This window comes from Solanum pennellii, chromosome 5 (genome assembly GCF_001406875.1).
Source record: "Solanum pennellii chromosome 5, SPENNV200".
NCBI classification, from domain to species: Eukaryota; Viridiplantae; Streptophyta; class Magnoliopsida; order Solanales; family Solanaceae; genus Solanum; species Solanum pennellii.
This window is the reverse complement of record NC_028641.1, coordinates 10235389-10246129: the sequence shown is the minus strand read 5'-3', so window position 1 is coordinate 10246129 and position 10741 is coordinate 10235389.

Genomic DNA, 10741 nt, shown 5'->3' with positions numbered 1-10741 from the left:
CCAGAGCCTGACGGACAGAGGTTGTCCTCAGGCGCTCTGGCTGGCGCGTGATGCCATATCTTGATGGACAAAGTCTTTCCTGAGGAGCTCTGGTAGGCGCGGCGCCCCAGGGCCTGTCAGACGGGTTTTTCGACTTCTCTTCTCCGTTTTTCAATCCTAAACATCCTAAACTTCCATGGATCTTCCCCCAAATACATAGAGTCATTAAATACCTCATTACCCAATAGATTAAACCCAAAAAACAGTCCGGAAACATGAATCAAATCTACTAAAGATAAACTACAATTCAACCAACAAGAATTTAACGAATTTTCATCAAGAATCCAATATTCAGCATTCTCTAGCTTGCTGAATTGAAACAAATTGGTTGTGGGTGAAAGGACCCAACGCCTAATGATCTCACATACCTCGATAGGAATCACCCCCGACGAAATCCACACAACGATCTTGGCATTCTTGGTCAATTGTTGTTATTCCTCTTCTTTTCTCTTTTCTCCCAAGCCCTAAGCGTTCTTTGTTCTTCTAAAACTGATTTGGGACTTGGTTTTACCCCTAATATAACCTTAAAACAAATTAGGAAATAGTAGGGTGAAAAGACAACTTTACCCTTGCTAAAATCAAGATTGGATTTTCCTCAACTCAACAACCCAACTACGGCATATCTCCCTCATACAACGTCGGATTTTCACAAACTCGGCGGCGTGGGAAAGATCTTCCCAACGGCTTTCTAACCATATAAAGAACACTTGAAAAACTTCTCCTGATCTAGAAGTTATGACCATTTGAAAATGACCAGAACTCACTTTTGAAAGCTAGAAATTTTCCTGATATCCCTACTGAATCCCAAAATTGATTATTCTTGGTTTATTAGATTATTCTTAGTTGCTTCAAGTTACGAGATGTACACGTTTCTCCCATAAATGCTCTATCTAACCATTACGGAGTTCAAAATCAACAATTTTTGGTCCTTATTATTTTATTTGTTGCTAAAAAAATTTTAATTAATGAATTTATCTTGTATCCAATTATTTTGTATACAAATATATTTCCCCTATTACACTTTAAACTATTGTATCAAGTATCATCATACTCATGAAAAAGTGAAGTTAATCGTTTATCACTATAACATAAAAGTGGTTGTTTGAATTAACATGTAACTTTTGTGCATTTTTCATAGATTGAAAATAATTATAGTTTCAAATTACATACTTAAAGTGATAAAAACTTTTTAAACAATCAAAATAGAAAAATTGTTAATTCGGGGTGGAAGTAGTCTAATTATCAATAATATGTTTTTAGATATTATACTACTTAGAAAACACTTACTAATATTTGAGATTTAATTAATAGAATCTTTTATAATATAAGTAATATTAAATTAATTTTCAATTATATATTCAAAGTGTAATTTTTCTAAAAAGAATACAAAATTATTAATTTGGATAGAAGTAGTAACTTTTCAATAATACATTTTAGATCTTATATTACAATAGAAAATAATTATAAATACTAAAACTTAATTAATGATTTCATAAAATAATATTAAAATAATCAAAAAGTGAAATAGAGAGGTGAATAATAGTTCTCGAAATTGTAAATGGAGTATAGAGAGTGATATGGAGAAGGGTTATAGAGAGCATTCCCTATTTTACTCTTCAAATATAGAGAATGAACAGCAAAATAGAGATGGGTTGGAGATTGTCTAAATTTATTTAAAATAAGTATCTTTGAGAAATAAATTGATTCCTCCAAAGAAATTAATCTTAACAAGTACAAGAATTTTCTAAGAGGGTACAATTTATAAAATAAGACACACCTCTCACCATAAGGAACATCATGAGTAAAAGTTGTCGGATGATCATCTTTGCCTTCATCTAAGACACATCACTGACCCTACAACCATACTATGTAAAACAACGTTAATACTACACATGATCCTATCCACTCTATCTGTAACATCTCAGAAATGAGACTTGGATATTTCGGCAGAAAAAGGTGAACCACGGAGGGGTTCACAGGCCGTAATTAGGACAAAGGTCTATCACCCTCATCATGGTTTACACCAACCCAAAAGTGGTGGAATACAGATCCGTTCAAGGGCCATGGACCACCACACGAGCCGTGGGAATGCTCGTGCAAGCAATTCAGAACCACCCACGGCTCAGGCATGAGACGACGAAGCCCTCCACGGGCTGTTGTCTTAATGAAGGGACGTGGTGAGGCTCGTTAACCTAAACCAGAAGATCTGTATCCCCAAGTAAAACCACAGTGGCCTTCATGGTCTGCGGTCCTTCACACGCGGTACCCTTGAAGGTCCCTCAATAGCATTGGGGTAGGCCAATAAACCTTGGCCAAGAATCCCGAACCACTTGACAGGTTGTGGTCCCCTTGACGGTCCCTCAATGGCGCTGGGGTAGGCCTCTGCCAGCTTTTAATTTAGGATTGTTTTGGTCTTTTCGCTTATGATTAGACACATAAACTATTACTCTTAACCCTTAAACTACGTTGTTTTACATAGTTTAAGCCTAGTACTGTAGTAAGAACTTACCAAAACCTTTATTGTCTAAAAATTCTTTGAACTTAGGGCAAAAAGAGAAAAGAGGTGCCAGTTTTTTCAGGAACAACCAACAAGTTTCCTTCAAGTTCTAGCCTGAAAATCAAAGAATTTCTCCGTAAATGTTTACCAGGTATGTGGGATATCACTAGTGGGTTCCTTTCATCCACTGGAATTTAGTTATATTCTTGATTTTCTATATCTTGTTTAGATTTGGGATTTCTAAAACCTTAGAAAATTCTTGTGATTTAATTGTTGTAGTATTTCTAATTGAAATAGCTTATTTCTTGGAATATTTGTGTGAAACTTTCACGACCCATACCGTCGTGACTGACACCAGGGGCTGAGTCACGTAGGCTCCAGGGTGTCCAATTGGACACTCTTCGTCGAAAAATTACACTATATATACACATACAATTTTAATATAATATTGATATATATAAAATTTGGACACCCTAAATATTCTAAATAGGGTGCAGCAGAGTTGGCAATAACTGGTGCTATCCTACTCTTTGCTCGGGTTTGATTCCCGCATGGTTGTTTTTTTCTTTAGTTATTTTGACGTCTTGAATTTAATTAAGTAAATAGGCATACAAAATTTTAGCATAAATATTTAATAGCTTGGTGGTCAAATGTGTTATTAATTGCTCCGGGAACCCAAGTTCAAATCCCTCTTCCACTAATTATTTTTTTCAATTAAAAATGAATTATTTCTTTAATTTTTAATACCTTTTCATTGTGGAATAAAATTTTCTAAAATTTAATACTTTTTCCTTGTGGGTTTTTTCATTTAAAATTTAATCGTTTCTTGAATTATAATACCTTTTCGTTATGTTATAACATTTCCTTTTAAAAAGTTTTTTTTTATGAAATAAGGTTTTCTTTCTCTATAAATAGGAGGCGCAATAACCCAAATTATATAACCATATTATTAAGAATAAAATATATTTCTAGACGGTTGTATAGTCCCTTATGTAGAAAAGAAAATATTTCATCGAGTACAATTGTACTAACATTATTGAAATAAGTTCTCAATAGTACTTTATTTTCTTTAGGTTAGTTTTGAATTATACACATGTAATTCTATTTTTAAAATTACCTATATTTAATTAAATATTGCTTAACTTGATTATTTGTTTTGGTAGTTTAAATTATCATTTTTTAAAAAAATTATTGTTAAAAGTTTGGATACCCTTGATGAAATTCCTGGCTACGCCGCTAGTGACACCCACAATAAAGGTCTAGTGGGAGAACCAAAACTACCACCCAAACCAAGCAAATAGATCAAACTAAAGCTTTTAAATAAAGAAAATGAAGTTCCCATAAACTTCAACAAGAGTCTATCAGCTAAAACAAATTTGGAAGAATTAACCTAGAACTTGTAAGTCAATGTACCGAAACTACTAAATAATAAACTACGTCTAAGCAAGAAGGGTCACAGCCCCAACTAAATAACTAATTAATTAACTAGAAAATTCTAAGTCCTAAATGTGAACATAGACCCAGAGAGAATCCAAAGCAACCCTGAAAATGCTAGCTCACCCTTGAATTCGAAGTTGACGATGACAACGAGGTCTATCATTAGACGCCGGAAGATTCCCTGTACTCAATAAAATTAAGAGCAAGTACCAAATCAGTATACAACCACCGTGCACTAGTAGGATCACGCGGCTATCCCGCTAAGTTTAGCATAAAAAAGTCATCACAACAATATAACCATGCAATATGCCGAACATATACAACATTGACAATCACATGCTTCAACAATACACATTTATAACAAGTAGTTGGTCTCTTCATGAAACCCAAACCCAAACTATTAGTGCACCGGAACGTGGTATCCGATCCAATAATTATGCCAAAACGTGGTAATCTGTTCCGGTTTTTGTGCTGGAACGTGGAAATCGATCTAAGTTAATTATGCCGAAATGTGGCAAGAGATCCATCAACACACCAAAATCACATTCACAAGTATATGGTTAATAGTCATGCGTTTAAGAAGTAAATCATGTCATATAGTTATTCATGTATCTCATTTACAACAAGTGTGATCAAAACTGTAACATTCGCATACATACATGCATTATAATGAAGCAATAACAAGGATACATCACATAATTATAAAATCACAACCACCACCTACCTCGAAACAAGCTTGAAACCCTAAGAATCTTGATCCTTCCCTTTCTAGATTCGTTCAACTTGTTCTTGGTCTAAAAACAATCAATACACTACGGGAATCGATATACATTCACTAATTACCCATATTTCTAACAATTCTATGAACCCCAAATCATATCCATGATCCCAATTATCCAAAATAGGGATGTTTCCACCATAGAACCTAGATAAAAACCCTTCCCCATCATTAATTTTCCATTCTATTACGTTTTATTGATCGAAACATTGATTCGAGGAGTGAAAAACTTACCTTTGGCCTCAAGAATGGTGAAAAAAGAGTAAGAGTTGCATGGGTTCATTCCTTAGCTAAAAAAAAGTCGAAAAGTGCATAATAAGATAGTGCACAGGTTTATTAACGATCTTAAGTAACGTCAAGCCCGCTACAGTAGCCCTCGCCCGTCACAGCAGCCCCGCTAGAGCGATAGAATCCCTGTCAAAGCGGCTAAACTGAAACAGAGAGCTATACAAGAAAACCCAAGATCCCCATTTCACGACAGAACTTCTTTCAACGATTCCTTGAAAATACGTTTTATGCCAAGATTAATTTCTAGAGTTCTACTCGCCCAAATTAAATTCCTTAAAATCGTATGAATCACTTAAGAAATTATCCATCCCCTCATGTATTGAAAATAATAAATTAATCACACGATCGTTATGAGATTTATCTACACCGTAATGACTTTGATTTCTTCCAAATTGGACTAGGTTGGTAAATTTCAGGTTACTAAAAAAAGTTATTCGACCCAAAAATTTTCCCAGTTAGCTTTTCTATATCGAAGGAAATTGATCATTACAGAAACACATAAACCTAGTTGTAAAATTTATTTTAATACTTTAATTATACTTATTAGGTCAGTAAAGCAGATAATCATTTTCCATATTCTAATGTAACATTATCAGTACATAAATTTGCATTCTTAGATTCGGCTGTCAGTATTTTGATCTATCAAGTAATTCAGTTACATTGTGTCATGTATATATTCACTTGGGATAACACTTGGTATCTAGTTGGACTAGGGTTCAGCGTACCCTAATGTCCTAGAAGTAGGTGCCCCCGTAGGAGTATAAGTCCCCTATGTGGGTATCAAATTTAGTTATCACGTCAGTCATGCCTATATATTCCTAGCAAGGTATATCGTGTCCTATCGATAGAGCGTATACATCAAACTCCACTTACAGTCATGCCTATATATTCCTAGCAAGTTGCTCACTTATGCTTTGTTTGCTTTATATATATATTGTTAAACTATTATCTATATCTTTCATGGTTAATACATTTCAAGTACTGACGCATACTCTACGCTACATTCTTTCAGGTACATAGCATCGACATCACGCTTAGATCAACTTTCAATTCGTATTCAGCAGCTTTAGTAGTGACTCTTCATATTTCGAGGACAATAGACATGTTTTTCATACTTAGTCTTCTGTTCAGCTTTCTGTTTTATAAGAGTTAACCGAGGGGCATGTCCCAGCAACCCTATTTAATTGGAGGTTTTACAGACATAGTAGTATATTCACCTATAGTATATAAATGATTGTTCAGTATTACTAAACTCTTAATATGTTTTATGCATTCAGAGTGTTTGGGTATTCCCCACCTTCAGTTATCTTGTTTATTTAGTTTCCGCATAGTACTTGTCTTATTAAGTAATTTTATAGTATTTGTATGGTAAGGTAGAGACAGGGTTATCCTGGGGTCACTCGTGTTCCTAGGTACTGTGTTTTGTCAAGTGGGTCGACTCGAGGCGTGACAATATATCAAGTCAACCCATCTCCATCCACTCAAACTCCTACGCTAAAATCCATTTGACATTCCTAACCGATCATCGCCTAACCATTAGATCACATAATGACTTCTCAAAACTATCCACATTCTCAACCCTATAAACCGTCCTACAAAATTCATAAATTCAAATTCACCAACTAACTTTATCTACTAGCTAAACCCTTGCTCACCTACCTTAACTCAAACTACTTGTAATAACTCAGTCAATTATTTTTGAAAAGTTTTATAAAATAACCATTTCCCCTTACTAATATCCACCCCAAGTCTTTTAATGTTGATTTTTGAAAGATCTTGTTAGAATTTGAGTAAAAAGTTAATAACTTGAGTAGGTTTGTTCTTTTTAAATGCTATGAGACTTAAAAGAAGTTTTCAGAGACTTTGGAGTCTTGAGTGTCGAAATAAAATTCCATCGATTCCATTAATTTCAAAATTTAGAATCTGGTCTATGAGATTTCAGTTTCAGATTCATATTCTTCATGTAGATTTGAGGTCCTAAGTTGTGAAATTATGAAAATTTAGTCTTTGGGTTGACTTTTGTTAATATTTGGGGTTGAGATGTTTGAATCTGAATTCGAAGAGTTTATTTGGATTTGGGCCATGATTTTAGGCCTAGGTGAGGTCTTGGTTGATTTGTGAGAGGTCAGAAGCTTTTTATAATCTTTTTAAGCGTTGTGTTTGTTTCTTGTGGTTTTCATGTATGTCGGGTCAAGAAAATCTCATATTCGTGCTTAGATTGTTCCATTGAGTTCGGAACGTTGAGTTTCATATGTGGATTGGGTTTTGAGTTCTAAACGAATTTTGAGGTTCCTTTTGGTGTTTGAGACTTGGATATGTTTTTAGGTGCTGCAATTCTCACTTTTGAAAAGGTCCTACAGCGAAGGGCCTGTCACTTAAGCGAGACCCGATTTTTAGTGGGGGTCACTTTTGTTGCATTAGAGGGGGTATTCACCTGCAAATTTTGGGGTTCAAGCCCCATTTTCCATTTCTGAGCTTGTGAAGACATTGGAGGCGATTTCTTTGTGCAAAAACCTTTGGGTAGGCCTTTGTGATCCTAGAACTTCATTTCTCATTGTTTGTTTACGAATTCTAACATCAAATTACAAATGATCTGTTTTGGTATTTCAATAACTCAAGCTCTAAGCTAAAATAGAGGTTGTGAACGAATTTTGATACCTCTTTCAAAATGGTTTTCATCATTGAGTTCCTAAAGCATTGAAAGTTATTTTCTAGTATTGATATTTGGATTCAAAACTTTGTTTTGAAATTGAGGTTTTAGTTGATTGACCTATTTTTCAATTAATTAACGTGTGTATTGTTGTTTCCAATAAGCGATTGTGAATAATTCTTTATAGATTGTGTGGCGTTGGAAGTGAATCAAAAAAGGAAAACTCAAAATTCAGATTGAGTGATTGTTGTAAGGAAAATGATCTCTTAACCTTTGTAATTTTGTTGCATTATTTTCTTCTCTTCGTTATTTATGTGTTGGGGAGTAATCGGTAATGCGGTGATTGGTTTATTTGCTCCACTTGATTAATGTTATATAAGAAAGGAAGGGGTAAATGAAAAGGATTCATGATGGTGACAAAAATTTGTGAATTTCCTTTTTGTGACCCTATTTGTTTGATTTGATGAAATTCCCTGATGACTTGAATGCGGAGTTGAATTACACGATTTATTATCTTTTTTTTGTGGTTTGATATTGCTTGTGTGCACCGGATATTTAACACCATCATAAGATATGTGATTATCATTGATACCAAGGTCTCTTCTAGCAAGTGCTGATGATGCCGATGTCATTGCTCTCAAATACAATTGGTATAAAGCAGATGGAAAATGGTTTCAGCTAGTGATTTGGTATAAAGCTGGTGAGAACTGGTTTTTTCTAGTGATGTGATATTAAGACGATGGGAAATGGTTAAGACTAGTGATTTTATGTAAAGCTTAGCGTAAATGGTTCTAGCCAATGATATGATATAAAGGTGATGGGAAATCGTTCCAACGAGAGTAGATTCTTATTTTTTAATGCTTATGATTGACTTATTAATTGATTGTAATTGATGATTTGTTACTTGTGATTTGGCTACTTGATACGTGTTCATTGTTGAGTTGTGACTTTAGACTATGAATATAAGCCAGTTAGTGTTTATTAATCAAATGATATGTAGGGTTGATTTGTGTGCATGTTGTAGTTTGAGCAAGTACAGTTCTAATAGAAAGAAATATTAAATTTCTTAATAGTTTATGTTGTTTGAAAGGTTTCTTGTTCGGTACCATGTTTTTGGTATTCACTCCTTACTTCTGCATTTGCGTAGGTTCAAAACCCAGTACTGTGATAGTCCTTCATCTTCTACTTATCATCCGACGAACCCTCTTTTCCTCTATATTATGCTTTTTTTCTATTTGAAAAAAAAAATACTATGATACTAATATATGTCTCTTGACTTTATTTATACATTTGTTGCTTGTAGACGTAACAACTAGTTTTTGGGGTGTTGCTCAAAAGAATAAGTTTTCCACTTTCTTTTTATTCTCACTTTATATTTTCGAATATTTCATTCGTTAGGTTGAGGCTAACCTGTCTTGGTAGGAATAGACAAGTGTAATCACGTCCATTTTAAGATAGCGACAAATGGTTTCAGAACCCTAGGTTCATAAGTATCACGTGTGTGCAAGCCAAGCTAAGTAGAGTCTTAAGGATCGATACAGAGATGTTTGTACCTATCTTCAATAGACTATGCATATTCTTTCGGAACTCTTTCCTTTTGTGTTCTCTCTTATTGTGAATTATTGCCTTTCTTATGTTGATTTGTCACATATAGTTTTAGAAAATGCAAGGACCAGAGATTCTAATTTTAGTCGTAGAGGGGAAGCAGTCCCTGAGGCAAATGTGGAGACCCTAGCTAGGGTTAAAGGTAGGGAAAAAGCTAAAGAGTTTGCTCATGGAGTAGCATTGGAAAAAGGTCGTGTTCGATGAGCGACACTAGCCATAGGTAGAGCTAGAGAGGTTTCTCTTGAGGCACATGTTGAAGTTACTAAGGACTAGGTTTCTCCCGACTTTTGAAATCCTTTGTTTCAGGAGATGCTCGGTGTGTAGATAACTTCTCTCCGAGTAGTGTGGAAGGTACATCACAGACTATGGGGATTTAGGTCAACAGGGTCAGCCACAAGTATTTTATGCACCAATTGTGGGTGTTTAGATTACATTTGAGATTATTCCGATGAACAGTGCTACGAGAGGTTTTAGAAGATGAAACCAAACTAGTTTCATGGTGTTAAGAGTGAGGATGCTTATGAGTTTTTGAAATTTTCCCATGATATGCTTAAGATTGCAGGCATGGTGGATGCTTGTGAGGTTCATTTTGTCGCACTTTAGCTTTGTGGATATGGTGGAGGAATTTTGTGAGTTCTAGACCAGATGGATATCCGCTAGCAGAGTAGGATAAACTTTTACTGCTTTCTAGGACTGTTTCATCCAATGGAGCAGGAGATAGGAGAGTCATCCAAGATTTGAGGACTTGAGACAAGACAGTTTGACTGTTACTGAGTTTGAGCCCAACTACTGTGAGCTTTCTAGGCATGCTATGACTATTGTGCCCGATGAGGCAGAGAGAGACACATGTTTTTAGAGGGTTGACATTCTCTACCAGATTGTATGTGTTCAAAGTAATAAGAGAGGAGTCTTCCTTCCAATCTATTGAAAGCACCGCTGAGGAGGTATACTTGATTCTTTTAGAGGACTTTAGGGAGCTCAAGAGGGCTCGATCATTTGGTCAGTTTTCTGGGGCCTCTTCTAGAGACGAGGGTTCACATAGAGGTTGTAGTTTCTTTTAGCATTGTGTGTCATTTCATGCATCGATGCTAGGGGTGTTAAAAATGATCCCAAACATAGGTAATCCACCAAAAATTTTAAGGGTTGGGATAAAGATAATTTTGATTGGGTTCAATCTCAACGTATTAAAGCCCAACCCATTTTAATAGAATCCTCAATTGAACCCAATTTAATCTCCAATTTCAACCCGTTTTAAAATTCTTTACTAAGATATGTAACTATATTAAAGATATGAATTATTATCTATTTAACATCTTTTATGATTTATCTATCCATTGGTTACTTTTCTGAAAAGAAGTCTTGAACTGAAATTTAAATTATAATTATAAAAGCTAAATATTACTATGTTAAAGTTATTGAGATTAATCGGGTCAAATCGGGGGGGGGG